General features: G+C 31.2%; 1 protein-coding gene across 5 annotated transcripts in view; it reads left to right on the top strand.

Moving 5' to 3' along the window:
• Ntan1 (N-terminal amidohydrolase 1) overlaps window positions 1-16639 on the top strand; it is a 338443-nt gene that overhangs the window by 98718 nt on the left and 223086 nt on the right. For all 5 annotated transcript variants that reach the window (XM_075368116.1, XM_075368117.1, XM_075368113.1 and 2 more), the window contains exon 2: window positions 6664-6821. The gene's annotated coding sequence lies outside the window, so the exon portion shown is untranslated. The remainder of the gene's footprint in view (window positions 1-6663; window positions 6822-16639) is intronic.

Below are 16639 nucleotides of genomic sequence, written 5' to 3'. Positions count from 1 at the left end.
TTTGGATAAAAAAGTTTGTTGAAATATCTTAAAGACTATAAGTATTTGTAAAATAAAATTGTAAATAAATACATTTTATAAAATAAATTGTAAATTTGTAAAATAAATGTAACAACCTTCTCTCACCCTCTTCCTTATAATAAATAATTTAAATCATTATGTAAATAATCAGGGTTTAAAGGTTTTCCACATTTTAAAGTAGAAATACAAATAAAATAGGATAGGATTATTTAAGGGGGTTGGGGTACATTCCCCCTCATCGGTCCTGGGAAGGATGGATATGATTTTTTAAATAAGTACATATTTAAAAAAAATTAATAAATGCCCAACAATTTCCAGAGATTAATAATATTTTTTTTACATTTTAACCTGTAAATACCAAAAAGAATTAATTACTCTCTTTACTAATGTTAAAACATTTTTACTCTCTTTCTCTGTCTACACATATGTAAAATAGTGGAATGATGTGTATATGTATTTATATATTTCCTTTGAGAACATATTTTAGTTACTATTTTTAGTATTGAATTACGTACATGTAGATTTTTAATACGGGTGTTTAAAATATTATTCTTTCTAAAGAGTAACCATATTATGCTAAATAATTTTGACACAATGGTTTGTTGATCATATGATACATTAATAAAAAGGAAAAAATTGAATTATACTACAGTAACATATAACTTAACATGTTAAAAATAAATTTAATTCAGACAATGTGACATGTGTCAACGATGTTAAGATGTGCCTGTAACTTTCCACGAATCCAATTATACAGTTCATTGTATTATATGTTATATTCTATTCCTGAAGTGTTCAGAAGATGTTAGTTATACAAACGGATAAAATCTTTTTCCCATTGAAAGGCATGAAGAAGAAGACAGTGGTTATGCAAATACAATTGTCGCTTGTCACGAAGGATGCTTCCGGAACACCACCGACTAAAGGTCAAGGTTATTTTAAAGAAGACCCTAGAATAATTTGGCGGTTCATGTCGTATTATTAGTATTTTTATCATATTGGTGTAAATATTGAAAAACCAACACAACACTGTTTGCTCCTTCAAATATATGTTGAAATAAACTGACGTTTATTTTTTTTATTATTATTGTTTTTATCATAAGTTTCTTTTTTTAACGTATATTAACAGAAATTTTTTGATTAACTTATTTCGAAGCAAAAAGGAAGCTTGTAGTTTTAAACCTGATTTTTAAATCACATTGAATTATTACGCTTTTTCAATAAGAGATCTTAAGTTTGTTATTTCTTACAAAATAAAATTTCTCCGTGTTTAAGTTGACCGATTTATTAATTTTTTCCTCGAATTTTTTACGTTTGTACTATTTTTTGAGTCTCGAATTTTTAAATACTACGTATAGAATTTATGATTATAATAGTTAAATAAATATTTATCTTATTAGTTATTGCAATTAAAGTAATTAATTAATCATAAAAAAGTTAATTAATTATGAACTTAATTTCTATTATTACATTAAAAAAAAGGCATCCTGGAATAGTCGCTTTAATATTGGAAGGACAGGTAGAAGAGAAAAATTATGTAGGCAGGCCACGTTTGGAATATGTAAAACAAATTGTTAGGGATGTAGGATGTAGAGGGTATACTGAAATGAAACGACTAGCACTAGATAGGGAATCTTGGAGAGCTGCATCAAACCAGTCAAATGACTGAAGACAAAAAAAAAATTAAAAAAACGACGTAAGATCTCACTTTTATTTTATATATGGATAACCCGTTTTATAATATATTTATTTTTTCCATACTTGAAGTAATAGGTTTGTCGGGTAATGCTTATATATATATTTTGAACTGGATATATTCATCAAAAGCCGTGTAGAATATTTCTTAATATTTTTATTTATTTTATTAATTATTATAATTGTGTATAAAATTGTTTTATCAAAATGGTAATTCATATGGTTTCGATTTACTTTCTTAGTATTTTAGATTTGATTTGAGATTTTTATGTATTTTAAGCGATACAACACTTAAAATTACTGATTTTTTTATTTGTATTAATTAGCTTATGTGAACCTAATTGGTTTTATTACTCGCTTATTGTCTAGTATTAAAAAATCTGAATTTAAGAAATAAATTGTCATTTAGTTTAAAATTTTCACGAATTAAAAAATTAAACCGGGTCCATAAAGTTCAGATATAACAAGAATTATAAGAAAGGAATTTTTAATATTCTTAAAAATTAATTTTTTTGAAAAAAAAATAGATTTTTAGAAATATGGGAAGTTGTTTCTTAGTGTAGACGAAATAAAACTTAAGCACAGTTAAATTGAAAGTAAAAGAAGCTGCCTCGCATGGTTGTCTTAACAAACACAACATCTGTACATTAAATATATTTCCAATATTTTATCCTAGAAATAAAAAATGTAAAAACATGCTTTTAAAAAATATTAAAAAAAAAATGGTAAACATAAATAGAAGATAATTTTGTTTTCAACAAAGTAGTATGTATAAAGTTGTTTATTACCACAATGAAAAGCATGGGGCCGACCTCGATTCGATTTTGCATCTTAATTTTAGTTCATCCAAAGATTTACTAGATATTGTATATTGATGCTATTGTTTCCATTTTGCATCAAAACATTTGTCATATTTAAACAATTTATGTAGATATTGAACATGAAAGCGCGCCCCATGCTTTTCATTGTGATCTTACAAAAATAGACAATTTATTTATGTTTATATTCTATTTATGTATACTGGTAAAATCCATTTTTTTAGATCTTTTAAAAGCACGTTTTTAAAAAAACTTTTTGTTTATTTTATACTTTTTTATTAGTACGATGTTTAAATATTTAAATACTACCACAAATGCTACCTAGATCGACGCAAGATGCAGGTACTGCGGTTGTTCCGGAACATCTTGAAAACTTGTATATTATACCGGAGTTTTCGATATCTCGTTAAAGGGTGTTCGAAGCGTTACGTTGGTTGATCGACTACATCAATGTTCATCCCAAAAACTTACTGCGCATGTTTACTACTCTTCTTCAACTTTTGCGCTTGTGTACTATCCATTAACCGTTAACCGTTGAACGAAAAGTGAGTTGAAGAAAACTATGTAACAATTCGGTTAATTATAATTAGGAAAATAAACTTAAATAAATTACATTTAAGTTAATATTAATGTGTTTATATTGTTTTATATTTATTTTTATTTAATGCTGAATTAATTCACCACAGAGCTTTCAAAGAAACTAGTATAGAATGTGAGAATGTGAAAATAGAAAATTATTACATTAATATTACTATACGTAATAATTATCATAGCGTATTAAAAAAAGAATAAATTAAAATATTTTATATTTACATGTATTTAAGATTTCATGTTGTCTATTTTATATACACGATAAAAGAAAAAGATATGTTTCATTTTAAAATATTACCTTTATTAATTTCTTGGATTAACCAATCAACTACACACTTACAAATTAAATACCTTGCTACTACTTACCTTACCTTATCTTAGGGTCTACCTTACTATCTTACAGTATGTAAGAGAATTTTGTATGATGTGTGTATGAATGTGTATTGTCACATGAGGAAGCTTAGAGAATTCTAAGTGAAAGGTTGTGTATTTAATTTATAAGTTTGTATAGTTGATTGGTTAAGCCAAGAAATTAATTAAGGTAATATTTTTTAAGTAAAATGTCTTATTATTATATTTAATTCTATCCATTCAAGAGGAAAATGAAATTAAATAAATTACATTTAAGTTATATATATGTTTTATTTATTGCTGAATTAATTCACCACAGAGCTTTCAAAGAAGCTAGTATAGTACGTGAGAATTTGAAAATAGAATTACATTAATATTATTACGTAACAATTATCATAGCGTATGAAAAAAAAATGCTATGCCTGACCGGAATTTGGATGTGGATCCTCCGGATGAAAGGTCGAGACGCTACCAACTCTGCCATGGAGATCGCGAAAATATTTTATTCTAGTTTATATTGAAATATTTTTGTAATACAAATTAATTCATACTTTCAGTTCTGTTTTTATTTTTTATCAATTTTTTTTTAATCTTCAGTCGTTTGACTGGTTTGATCCAGTTACCCATTCTTTTATATGCTGTGCCAATTCTCAGGTTCAACGTACCTCGTGCTTACTAAACCCTCATTGTCTGTTTCATACATTTTAATCTTTGTTTTTATTTTCTGTTTTAATCTCTAAATTTCCTTCTAGATCTGAAATCACCTATTCTGATTCTTATAATATTTGGGGCTCATTATCCTTGATCTATTTTTTAAAGGAGTTTGCTAAAAATGTTTTCTCTTTCAAAAAAAAAAAAATATTATCCATCTTAAAATATCTAACTTGGTAATTTATTAACACACCTAATTTTTAACTTTTTCTGGTAGCAATACGTTTTATATGCCTCAACGTTTTGATTATCTGACTTCCCTATAATTTATATTTTGCTAGCACAAAGTACTACAAATATTTTTCAGAGTTATTCTTTAATTTTTAAATCCGTTATTCATACCAGCAGATTATTTATTGTTTTTTAAACACTGTTTTCTTGTCCAAATATGCTTACAAAATATTTTTTATTTATACAATTTTATTACGTAAACTAAAGATATGTGCGATTTCTAATATCGAAATATTTAATTTCTCATTGTTCTCCTTCTTGATGCATTTCATTATCTTTGTTTTACTTTATTTTATAACTGAATTTCTCCTCCAGTGATGAATTTATGCCATTGATTACTTCCTGTTATTCCAAGAATCATCTTAATATTTTTATTTTTTGATCTCTGAGACAATAAATTGTGTTCTCATTTTTTTCGATTAGTGGTTTTTATTCATTAATTACAAAATTATTAGACAATAGGGGGTCTATTCAGATAAGAAATTCTTTCCTACTACATGTGCTGTAACGTTTTACTTCGTAATATTAATTTCACGTAATAAAGTTTTAAGATATCTATAATCATTTATAAAATCGGTAGCATTTTCTTTTATTTTACGGGCTGTTTATGATCTTTATCAATTATTATTTATTATTGTTAATATTAAATGAATTAGAATATTTTAATTAAATATTTTAAAAAATGTATCTTTTCCTTTTAAATATATTTTTCTTCTTTTCTTTATTGTCACCGGTCACTATTGGATCAGGTTTAATAAATAATTTCCGATCGGTTTCCTATTATTCCAATTCTCCTTCACTTTCAAGATCTATTATCTTTCTCTCTTCAAACCTTTTCTTATTACCATCCACTGTTTCCTTTATGGATTTCTTCATAGTCTTGTACTTTTACTTTCTTTCAGAATACGTTTCTGTTATCTATATCTGTATGTTTTATACCTATTCTCAGATCTTCGTTGCTTTGTTTAAACTATCTGACGTTAGTTTTGTCTCCATTAAATTTGTAAAAATTCTTCTGGTTAGTCTATATTAGGGCTCATCCTTGTTAAATTTTCGTTTGATGACTGTGAATCTGTCCGTTGTGAGATGGTTCTTCCGCATTTTCCAATTCTTATCCGTTTTCCTTGGTTCATGTATCTTTTTTAGAATCCTTCTTTCACTAATTTCTACGTACTTTGTATACTTCTTGATTTAGTGTTATGTTTACTATATCACACTTCAGATGGGATTACTGTACTACGTGGGATTAGTGCTTAATTTTACCTACCCTAGTTAATAGTTTTTTGTTGTGTACGCTCTTTAGACGTAAGTTTTTTGCTGATCCTTATTTTATTTGGTTTATTATTTCAACTAGTACCTGAATTTCTTATTTTCTTGATTTTGATTCTATATATTTGGGAGCTTGTTTTATGTTAATTATGCAATTCCGTTAATTCAAAAAAATATCTGTAGTCCTTTTTTCGCTTTTTTTCCTTCAGGATATTTAGTTGTTCTGGTGTTTCTATATCTTTTGTTACGAATGCAAGGTCATCTGTATAAGTTAAGCAATTTGGGTTCAAATTCTCCTTTGTATAACTTGAAGATTTTCTCATTCTCTTATGACATTTTCTAAATATGTTTATTTATTACAATTTTTGTTGTATATTTAGTTAAAATATGATCTTAACTAAAATATTTAAAAATATGATTGAATTATATTTTGTAAGAAATTAAAATTGGAAATAAATTTTGTGTATTTTTATTATTACTCATTTATTTTTATGAAGTAGTGACAGTACAGAGTAGAACGGAAACTGTTCCGTAATTTAATGTTATTTTTTGTTGACTATTAATTTTTAATTCACTTTTATTTTAACCGGTATGTGCTATAATAACGTTTTATCAAATTAGGGATTGGAAAGCATCACTTTTTATTTTCTGAACGGTATTTAACGTACTAATTTTCTTTTTCAGTAAATATAATAAATTTGACCGTTTCTTACAGCATTTCCTCAGACTTGTCTAGTGATTGTTAGTTATATGTAGATCACGTCCATATTTATATAAGATTTTTCAGGTATAACAGTATTGCTATCCTGCTACAGTTAATATAAGCGTTATTGTTTTTTTTTTAATTATCAATAATTGATATCATTATGTAATTAAATTGATCGATTCGAATCGCGGGAAAATAATTCAACGGGTTTAATTTTGAGGGGTCAGTTTTGTCGTATATGTTGTAATTTTCGATGAATTTTTTTTTCAGATTGTAATTCGTCGCGCCATGAGCAGAGCCCGTAGACGAGTCGGCTGACTGCTACAGTTACATTTCCTTGTTATTCAGATTTGTTTTAACTTTTTTCATATTCTTTGTGGACTTCGTTCAGCGTTTAAATCATAGTGTTTGCTGAAATTATTTGAGAGGTAAAGTATTTTTTTAAACAATTTTCCAATAAAAGTATTTCTTATACTGTAAAATGAGTGTATAAATACTTTGATTTGTTTACTATAAGTAGTAAAGTATTAGGTTTTTAAACATTTTTTTTTAATTTGAATACGGTTTAAGATAAATATGAAGAAAAGAAATCTCCAGTACAGAAAGGTTGAATTCACGTTAAAAAAATAAAGATTTTAATATTGTACCTTTAGGGAGAACTTAATTTTAGTTCGGAAAAAAAGTTTAACCTCATAAATCCATTGCGGGGAAAATATTAATTTAACAAATATGAATAATAAAAAAAACTATTGAAGTTTACAGGAAAGAAAATATAGGTAAGTGAAATATGAGGAGGACAACATTTTATGTTCTCCTTCTAATAAAAAGTTAAAGTTAAAGCCTTTTTTATATTTACCCAGTAAAATTACGAAAGATGAACGAGCTATCAAAAATAACAATAGCTGACTAAATATGAAACGATAGTTTTACGTAGAAAAGGATCTTTTTCAGTATAAAAAGTATACGTAGGAGAAAGGAAGAAATGTACATATAGTTTTATGTTTTATGTCGTCAAATTATGAATAGCTGGAAAACCAGAAATGAAAAACATTAAAAAATTTTTAATTTACAGTTTATTACACCAAAATTTTAATCAGTTACTGTTTTACTGGAAGAAAATGTGTAACAAATACTATGAATAAAGTACATAGAGCAGATTGTTGAAGATATAGTGTCTATTTCTTACCATAACCGAACGGTTGTAGACGACTTGATTCAGACTTAAGACATTCACAAAAATGGGGTTGTTATTTTCAAAAATAACGAGCAACCTTTACCATCATTACTATAAAGTTAGGACTAAAATCATTTCGTATTTCTTTATCGCGCTGAATGAGCATGCCAAGCCCATCAAAATACAACTGGTATTCAGCAGAAATAACTTAGATTATTTTAACACAGAAACTGGTTGTACAGGGCTATTTATAAATTAACCTCTGGTCGAATAATAATTTTTTTTTAAATAAATTGGAAAAAATTTACTTTATACAAAAATAATATACATACTTATTTTACTTTTCCACATAGTCAGCCCAAAAAGTAGCAATTTTATCGTGACAGTAGTGTTTTTATCCCCTTTTCAAAGGACGGCGCCGCCAGAGTACCCCCACCCATTGGTTTACTCCGGCTGTGCGTTCACCATTGGTTTTGAATTAGTTAACTAGCTCCAGTACACCCTTAGTGCTAGCGGCGTGTGAGGCCATGCATTGTATTGCAGAGACATTAGCATCCTCGCCGTTTATTCTTCATTCCTCTCCTAAGCTTTGTAAACGTTTCACTAGTATGCGGTTATTGTCAAACCCAATTTCATAAACTCTGTCAATAGAATTCCTTTACGGTCCCAAAACACAGAATCCATAATTTTTCTGTTCCCATTTGTTTGTTTTTTTGGATTTGTTGAGCTTGTTCGGCGACTGTGTGTATATTCACTGTTTGGACTGTCTTTTCTCTCAGTATTAATTCTTTTCGTTTTGTAAGCAGCTGTTAGTTGTTTGGGTATCCATCGTGCTCAGTATTACGGAAATTCAATCTGGTTTATAAGTTTCGTAAAGAGTACACCTTGAAATCTGGGAAAAATTTTCTGTAATTTCAGTAACTGTGAAGCGACATTTAATCACGGCATATTGAATTTTCTTAACAAGTTTATCACTCAAAAAACAGAATGTCCCTCTCTTCTTTCCTTGTGGTGCACATAAATTTCCTGAATAATTCTCTCACAGAACCATCACTGAATTATATTATTACCGTCAATTTCGCGCAGCCGGTGGGTTTCGGCTGCAGATGTTTCCTTTTTAGCAAAAAACGAATGTCGCTACTTAATTTACGTACTGTACCTCGAAACTGGTGTGAGCCGCAAAGATCGGTTGTATCATTCTATTCGAGGATACACTCGAGCCACGTACTACTCGAGCGGTATAGAAAAATGGCGACTGCTGTATGTGTGGTGGTATAATCCTTATCTGATATCTGCTGCTCATTCAGTATGTTACTATGGTAACCAGTTTGTTTTTTACGCCCGATCGGAAGTTAATTTTATAAATAGCCTACGTATTTATAACTATTATTACTCTTAAGAGAAAGCTATCCCGATTTAGAGCCTCTTACAACAGTTATGCATAAAAAACGTAAGAAAGACCGAAATGAAGTATAGTATTACAGTAATGTACCTTTTTTGATTGATGTGTATGACATCAATAGGTGTAGAGTGTTCAACTTAAAAGAGGCCCTTTCATTCAATAGTTTACACCAAATGCATATTTTTTTAAATGCATTTAATGGTGTGGGTAAAATAATGTGGAAGATGTTTCTACGACTGGAATAAAGTGGGGAGGACTGTTAATTGCCTTTACATTTGATTACTGCCAGTCTGTGTCGAGCATTGGCTTTTGTACAAGGTTGCGTAATCGTATGAAGTAATGAAGTAATTAATGCTAACTATTCTAAAAGGGTTCAGTACTGTCAACGGTTCAAGAACTTAATTCATTTGAGGCAACATTGGCGTTTTAGATAAACTGTTTTTCACAGATGAATAGTGGTTTCACCTTGGTGGGTGTGTTAACAGTCAGAATTACCGGACTTTGGGTGCTGAAAACCCGTACATTTTCGGTTTCATGCGATGAATAAAAGGACCTTTGTTTTTTTTTTAAAACTGTGGATGCCTCCCGTCTACCAAGAAATTATTAAACACTTCATAACATAACTGCAAAAGGACGAGCGTGACTGTTGGTTGCTACATGGCAGCAGTACTTGCCGTACAGTTTGCTCTATTATGGAGAAGCTACAGGATTTTTTGGGGAAAAATTAATTTCTTTAGGATTTTGGCCACCGAGATCATCTGAGCTAGTCCAGACTTTTTTCTGTGTGGTTACCTAAAAGAAATGGTTTATAGATGCAATCCACACACCGTGCAGGAATTGAAGACAAATATTATCAATGCCATCCAGGAAATAGACAGGGTAAAGCTAACAAGCGTAGCCAGGAACGTGGTCAAACGTGTTGAAAAGTGCATAGAAGTGGATAGACATTTTCAACACCTATAAATTATTATGTGTTAATAGACTAAACTAAAGATGGGGCTAACTATGACTATGATTAGACTAAACTATGTGATGGAGCTATGTGATTGAATTGTACAAACAGTTTGTGTATACATATATATAATTTTTTCTCTCTGTACTAATTAGAGGAGAAACCTAAATTATTTAGTAAATATTTTTAGGTTATAAGATCAGCATAGATCAGGAGTAATTGTAAAATTCTTTGAAATTAGTTGTTAAAGATATTTACTTAATTACACATTTAGTAGTAAATTGTGAAATATCATAGTTATTTTTATTACAAGTTTTATAAATCAGAAAAACAGTAATACAAGAAACTGTTCCGGTTCCAGAGTATCTACTCATAATATAGTCAAGAATAGAGTCTTGAATAATGCTTCATCATTTTTCATTTAAATTCTTTTCATTAGTTGCTGTGTGACGTATTATTACAGTTAGTCTTTATCGCCTCAGTTTTAAAAATAATACTATGTGGTAAGTTATTTAATTTTATAATAATAATAGGAAAAATATTTATTAATTTTCATTAGTTGTTCGTTTCTTACAACAACCTATAAATAACTTACCCTGTTCTAACGTTTGTATTTTCGTTTATTTATTTATTTATTTTTTTAAAAAGACATTTTATGTCATTAATTATTACTCTACTTTATAATTGTATGCTAACTAATAGTATATCTACGTTAATTTGTTGCATTTAAAATACTTAATTGCTTATTACGTCCTTGTACGAAGTAAAGGAAATATAGTGTACGCGAAAAATTTCGGTTTTCAAATTTCATCGGAAATATCCATTTTGATTAGTTTCGGCGTGGCGTCTGAACATACTTACGTATATATCTTGCATACCTCAAAAACAATTAGCCGTAGGATCTTGAAATTTTGGATTTAGGACTGATGTAACATCTACTTGTGCACCTCCCCTTTTCATTGCAATCGACTGAACTAAAACTTTCCAAAAAAGTCCAAAAAACAAAAACTTGATTTTGGACTTTTTCTTAACTGCAGTCAGTAATAAGCCCTCATTGAGAGCTTTTCAACGGTATATCATAAGTGGTATTTATTTTCATTCGTTCGAGAGTTATAGCCAAATAAAATTGTAATTAATGAAATATTTGGATCTTAAAATGGGATGGCACATCGGTTCGAATCAGACTTCTTCTTTTTTCAATTTTTTTTTAAATTTAAATATATTGATTTGTTAATAATTATTAACCTCTGATAGTAAAACATTTTTACGGTAAATAATTCAACAATAAAAAAAAATTAGAAAAATTATCACTTTATTAATTAAATAAAATTTTCTGTACTTTTCATTTTAAAAAATGTTTATATGTAATTTAATAGGCGTACAAGGAAATAATGTGGTGTCCACATCCGATTTTTTTTTTTACTTATTTATTATTTTGTAGATCTTACTTTATAAATTTAGATTATTTTCTTAAATCAATGTAGTAAATTTGAATTATATCGGTATATAATGTTGAGCCGGCCTCCGTGGCGCGAGTGGTAGCGTCTCGGCCTTTCATCCGGAGGTTCGAATCCCGGTCAGGCATGGCATTTTCTCACACGTTACAAATCATTCATCTCATCCTCTGAAGAATGCCTAACGGTGAATCCGGAGGTTAAAAAAAAAGAAGGTATATAATGTTGAAAGATATTAATTTTTTTTTCATTTGAAAATGTTTTTAAAACATTCTTAGTAGTTAGATATGTTGATTGTGAACGGGAGTAAAGCCGGGGGAATGGGCTTTATTTATTGTTGTGTATATTTATTGTTGTGTAGGAAAGCCGAAGATTAAAAATATTCAGAAAGAAGAAGACTAAATAAACGATTACTACTAATTTTAACCCCCAAAGAGTAGTTTTTTAAAAAAATAAATTGTTTTTGACGAATGTCGAAGATTAACTTATTTTCTAGGTAAAATAATAGTACGAAACAAGGAAATTTAGCAGTTAAAGACTGTAAAAAAAGACAAAGATTTATAAATATATACAGGGTGATTCAAAGAAACAGGAAATTTTAAAAATTAAATAACGTTAATGAAAAATTTATTTTAGAAAATGAATTTTATTTCATTTAATTGTACAAATGTTGCCATTTTAGGATACATACATTATAGTTTATTTTTTAAAGATGACATCTTCCAGGTGACCTCCTCTTCTACGTAAACACTCACGAAGTCTCTTCGTTAAATTGTTCATGGTTTGACGTAACATCTGAACTGGAATTTCCGGAAGTGCTTCTCCGATCTTTGCCTTCAGTTCTTCCGTTGTAGCAGGTCTACTGTGGAACACTTTGCTTTTAAGGTGACCCCACAAAAAGTAATCGCAAGCTGAGAGATCAGGCGATCTGGGAGGCCATCTAATGTCACCATTTCGTGAAATGACACGTTGTCCAAACAATCGGCGTACAGCTGCCATCGATATTCGTGCAGTATGTGACGTTGCTCCGTATTGTTGAAACCAGGCTGTGTTAAGAATTGGTGGAAATCTCTTTGGTTGTTCCACAACAAAGGTTTCAAGCACGGCTACGTAACGAGCCGACGTCACTGTAATCGCAAGACCGTTGTCATCCTCAAAAAAATAAGGGCCTATAACACCGTATGATAATATAGCACACCTTACGGTCACTTTCTGGCTGTACAACGGACACTGGTGTAGCTGCGTTGGATTTTCTTGTGCCCAGTATCTGAAATTTTGCTTGTTAACAAATGCAGTGAGGTGGAAATGCGCTTCGTCTGACATCCACAGTTCGTGAACAAACTCTTCGTTATCATTTATCTTCTGAAGCATTACATTACAGAATTGTGCTCGCATCGTTCGGTTCAGTTCCTGGACGATCTGCAACTTGTACGGATGGTATTGCAAGTCCTTCACTAACATTCTTCGAACACTTGAACTATGCAATTGTAAAGATGGTGAGAGACGACGGATTGACCGATGTGGACTTCGTGTGATAGCATCTTGTAAAGCTTGAACATTCTGTGGTGTACGGACGGTTCGCTCACGGCCTGGAGGTTTCTTTTTCATTGCCGAACCAGTTTCCTCAAAATTAGATATCCATGTTTTAATTACACGTGCTGATGGAACACGGTCGTGCCGTTCCAGATTAAAATGACGGTGAAATTCTCTACGCGCTCCCTCCACACTGTCATTGTTTTTGTAAAACGCTTTGATAGCAAATGCTCGTTGCGCACCACTCCAAGGAACAATGACAACTAAATGGCAGGTTAGGTTAGAGAGGCTGGCGCCACTTATCAAGTGGTACCAATCGCCCACGGCTACCAACACAACTTTCAAAATGTTTCGTTTCTTTGAATCACTCTGTATATAACAGAGAGTCTTCTCTCTGTTTCTGTTTAGCCTCCGGAGCCACCGTAAGGTATTACTTCAGATGATGATATGTATGAATGTGAATGAAGTGCAGTCTTGTACAGTCTCAGTTCAACCATCCTGAGATGTGTGGTTAATTGAAACCCAACCACCAAAGAACACCATTATCCACGATCTAGTATTCAAATCCGTATAAACGTAACTGCCTTTACTAAGATTTGAACCTTAGAACACTCGACTTCGAAATCAGTTGATTTACGATCAATCCGGAGAATTATATGTATAAAACATCTAAAGTATTCTGTCCTCTCTACGATGTTTTTCAATCTCCTTCGTCAATCACAATTTCAAATTGAAATTATTGAAAATCCCGTTAATTATCATCCTCCATCGTTGCCTGGGCCTTTCTACTATATTTTTCCCATAGGCTGGTGCCCATACGTTGTCTTAATGTATCTAAAATACACATCTCTATTATTATATCTTCGATTGACCGAAAAATTAACTTCGTAATTTAAATGGTTTCTAGAAACTTGAAACAAGAAATTTAAAATAACCTCCGTACCTAATATAAAGGCAGCTTCCTTTTTATGATCATTTCTGGATGATGGATACGATACTGTGTTCAGTAATATAAATTCAGGCATGACAGGAACATGAAATACAGGGTTGAGAGGTCTAAGGGAAAAATATAACAAGAGGCCAAAGAGGAAATCAATACTTTGTGGCAAGATAAATGGACCAATGATGGTGTGGGTCGATGGACGAGGCGGCTCATCCCTGAGATTACACCGTGGGTAAGAAGAGGATACGGTGAAATGGACCATTACTTGACACAATTTTTCTGTGGACACTGTGTATTTAATTATTATTTAAATAAAATAGTCAGAAGGGAAGAAACAACCTGTATATATTGTGACCAACTTGACGATGCGGAGCACACCTTCATGTGTGACAGGTGGGCCGTATTGAGATTTAATCAGAACATCAATGGATGTTCAACCTGACAGTATAGTCCAATTTATGACTAGCAGTGAATATAACTGGAACACAGTAGCAGGTTATGTTAGGCAGATTCTAACCCAGAAATAGGTTGATGAAAGAAGCCAAGGATATTAGTATAGACTAGGGTAGGGAGGACAGCCTCAGCGGGGAGGGCCGACATGCCGAGGTGTGTCGGTGCCAATGATCCGCTGGGGACTCCAGGAGCTCTAAGTTAGGAATATTGGAAAAGGATGATCAGTGAAAAGACCCGACAACACGCCACGACAAACCAGGTATGAAGTGGTGTTAGAAATGGGCAAATCTAAATAAGGAACTCTCAAAAGAGCTGAACCGGTGGGCCGACCTGCCATGCCGGACGTACAGCCGGTAGGTGGGGAGGCCCATTAGAGTCAAAAGACACTTCCCTGGGTGGCGTAATACCAACAAGTCGGTCCGGCCCAGGGGAGTTGAGAGGGGGAAAAAAAAAGAAGAGGAACACTAAATCTCCAAATCAGATCTGTACTCATAGTGCTGCTCCCGGTAAAATCGGAGACCGTTTACCGTGTTTAAAGGTTTCACATGTTTGCTTAACGTTTCACTCATTACGACTCGAACGTTATGAACAGATTTAACTAAAAAAAAATAATTGAATAGATGGAACTGTTACGGAAGTGAAAATGGATTTATATCAGTTTACACTAAGCCTTGTGTAAACCGATCTTGTGTAAACCGATTGTGTAACCGTCTTCAGTTTGTGTTAAGAATTATCAATTATACAATCAGTATTAATCTTGTACTCAACCGTACATTCAACATATTATTATAATTATCATTATCCACGCTTAATCGACATATTTATCTAATTAGGATTAAACTTTGTACGTATAAACGATAACCCCATACTATCACATCTGGAGTTCGATCAAGTGATTTCATTATTTGCAATTATTTATTTTACCGAAATCTTTATTTATGACTTAATTTTTCATGAATGTCAAATTTGAAACTTAAATATCTCCCTGAAATTACCGGTAGAAAACTGACTTGTTTTCTGTAGATCGAGATTTATATGAAGAATTTCATTCCTACAACAGATATTTGATAAAAGTAAAAACAAACAATTAAAATATTAATGAGTTAAACGCTTTTTAAGTAGATTTCATATAAAAGCTACCTATTATAATAGGTACGATGATTCGACTTCCAGAAAATTTCGATATATTTTTGCGTTTCACCTCTCCCAGACCTCAAAACCACCGTCAGCTCAAAAGTTTATATATATTTCACTTTCTAGTGGACACGATAACTGCCGTAATTTTGCGTCCATCACTTCAAATTGTTCCTTAAAAATAACTCGTCTCAAAATCTCGGTCGAGTTCGTTAACGGCCAAAATCAGACCGTGGAGGTGGAAACGAGGGGGCTTTATCGAAAAAAACAAAATATCGCTATAACTTTCTTATTAAGTAAAATATCGAATTCGTTTAAAATTCATACTATTCTTTGGAAAAGGGCCTAAAAATTGTCTGAGTAAAGTTTTTTGATATCACCAACCATTGGCCCACGGGGTGGAAAAAATAGGGTTTCGAAGACAAAAAAAATCATACGTCCCTTAATAGGCACATTATCGAATCGGTTTAAAGTTGTCATTAGTCCTGTAAACATTACCTGAAACTTTTATCTGAAACAATTTTTGATATGACCAACCCTTACGGCAAGGGATAACCAAAATGTTGCTGGAATTGTAAGAAGATGGGGCTTGTCGTATGCTAAACATGAGAAACTTTTTTTCACATGCAACCATTGTCGTATTGACTAAATTTGAAGTTTTTCTTAACTTATAGTTAAATCTTTTTTATCCCCTACTTAGCACCGGTGAAATCTACCTCCGCCTTCCGGCGTGCCGAAAGGAATTTTTTTTTTCTGTGTTGTAGCATTTTACCATTCATATTATGTTTTTAAAAACCTCTTAAACACTTCATTAATAATTTGAATCATTTGAAATTTTATAGTATTGATTGATTAACAGAAATTTCTGTCCCATTATTGGTCTGTTTTTTGCCCAAAAAGGGATATTATCTGGACATTAAAGAAAAAAAAAATTATACAGTTTTATTTTTTACTTGCTTTTCTTTAACTCACAATGTAGTGTTTGTCCTCAAATATTATTTAACATACTTCCTGACATTGCCGGTTAATCAAATTTTGCACAGTTGCTAAGGTTGGATGACAATACAATATTCCACCATTACTTTTGCATACATCCCGCACGGGGGTAATTTAAGGGTGGTAATAAAGGGTGCAGATGTAATAATTTTAAATACTTTCTGATATTGCCTCTTGATGAAATTTTGCACAGTTACTAAGGGAA

Source organism: Lycorma delicatula, chromosome 6 (assembly GCF_047948215.1).
Source record: "Lycorma delicatula isolate Av1 chromosome 6, ASM4794821v1, whole genome shotgun sequence".
NCBI classification, from domain to species: Eukaryota; Metazoa; Arthropoda; class Insecta; order Hemiptera; family Fulgoridae; genus Lycorma; species Lycorma delicatula.
Note: the sequence above shows the minus strand (reverse complement) of the source record. Positions and strands in the feature narration are given on the sequence as shown.